This window comes from Rhincodon typus, chromosome 2 (genome assembly GCF_021869965.1).
Source record: "Rhincodon typus isolate 14 chromosome 2, sRhiTyp1.1, whole genome shotgun sequence".
NCBI classification, from domain to species: domain Eukaryota; kingdom Metazoa; phylum Chordata; class Chondrichthyes; order Orectolobiformes; family Rhincodontidae; genus Rhincodon; species Rhincodon typus.
Window position 1 is genome coordinate 55889434 of NC_063333.1, and position 2029 is coordinate 55891462.

Consider the following 2029-nt stretch of genomic DNA (forward strand, 5'->3'; position numbering starts at 1 on the left):
GCCAAGCAGCATCTGCTCCTATGATGCTGCTTGGCCTGCTGTGTTCATCCAGCCCTGCACCTTGTTGTCTCGGATTCTCCAGCATCTGCAGTTCCTACTATCTTGGATTATATATAGTCCATTTGGGCAGAGGTTAAAAAAGTACCAGCAAGGAAATGAAGACATTGGTCGGAGTAGTGTACAAGTCCCCAAACAGTAGCCACTCTGTGGGAAAGGCTATAAATCAACAAATTACAAGAGCACAAGAGCACGTGAAAGGAATAGTGCAATAATTATGGGTCAATGTAATATTCATGTTGATTGGATTAATCAAATTGGAAAGGGTAGCTACAACAATGAATTTAGAGAGTGCATTAGGGATAGTTTCCCAGAGCAATATGTCATGAAGCCAACCAGCATGCTATCTTACACCTGGTAATGGGTAATGAGGAGGGTTAATAGATGACCTCTGAGTTAAAGCATTGTAAAGGAGCTTGGCAGGGTAAATACTGAGAGGATGGATCAATTCATTGGAGAGTCTAAGACCAGAGGGCATAGCCTCAGAATAAAGGGATGCGCCATTAAGGAGTGAGATGAGGAATTTCTTGTCTCAGAGGGTTGTGAGTCTTTGGAATTCCTTGCCACAGAGAGCTGAGGGGGCAGAATGGAATGCTGAGACAGACAGATTCTTGAACAGGCAGGTACATGGACATAAGGAATGTCAGATCAGCCTTATTACTATTGAATGGCACAGTAGACTTGAGGGACTGAATGGCATACACTTGTTCTTATACCTTATGGTCTTGTGTAGTTTGTTGCACATCTTCAGCTTCCCCAGTTCTTTGTTGTGTTATATTGGACTAAATCCATTCTCATCCATTGAAATTGTCTGACCAATTATTTTTTACCTGATTGTAAATTGCCCTTGTCCACAGCTAACCTAAACTGCCTGCCACAATGCTCACAGTACAAGTTCCTGTACTGAAATTTAATCCACTTGACCCTGGTCACTCACAAAAACCAAAGTCAGGATGTCTAGTTCCTCATTGGAACAGGAGCGTGATGATGTGGAAAATTCTCTGGGAGCCACTTCAGAAATGTTTCTCAACAGACTGTTCCCCACCCTCAGTGTTGATGAAAGGCTGTCAACCTGAAAGCTTAACAGTATCTTTCTCCTCGACTGCTGCTTGTGACCTGCTGTGTATTTCAAACTTTTTCTTTTGGTTTTACTATTCTTGATGCTTTGTTAGAGGGTGAGTCATACATCACTCACTCAGCCTATGGCAGCCAGGAGATAGTGGCGGACTGTATTCTCAAAAGATTTTAAGTGCTTTGTGTAATGGTCTTCACACACAGGCGTTCAGCAGTTGAGTTCTGGGATAGTGACCCTTCATCATGAAGGACAAGAGATGACTCTTAAGCATTGGAATGTAATCTGTCCTGTCTGAGCAGGTTTCTGGTGCTCCAGTCACCGGACTCGAAACATTTAACTCTGCTTTTTCTCCACAGATGCTAGCAGACCTGCCGAGGTTCCCCAGCAATTTGTTTATGTTTCCAGTTGCAGGGAAGCATGTTGACCCGGGAGACTGCGCAAGTCATTTCAACACTCAATCCCCCACCCCCGCCCCCAACGCTGCTCACCAGCAAATAGTTAACCCGTAATTCGTTTTGTAATAAAGGTCTCTCATGTGACAAACCGCTTATTACAACAAAAGGGCTTTGTCTGTCCAGTGACTCATGTACCTCGGTAATTAACACAGGCATGGAGTGAATGACAACCAGATAGAAATATAGCGAACTTTCGGAGAACTGTGCAAGTAGAAACCCGTTGGCAGCCACCCTGACCTTCCTCCTTTTGAATGAAAGAAAACTACCGTAGGGGCCGCCTTAATGGGAGGATGCGATTGGCGAGTTGAGAGTCCTGAGCCTCATAACGTTAGCAGCTTCCGTGACACAGGGAGGAGTCCGTTTGTCAGCGAGTGAGGGAGTGGCTGGTATTTCACTGGCTACAGGGAACACCGTCAACATCAGGGAGCCTCGAGTCCAGTGC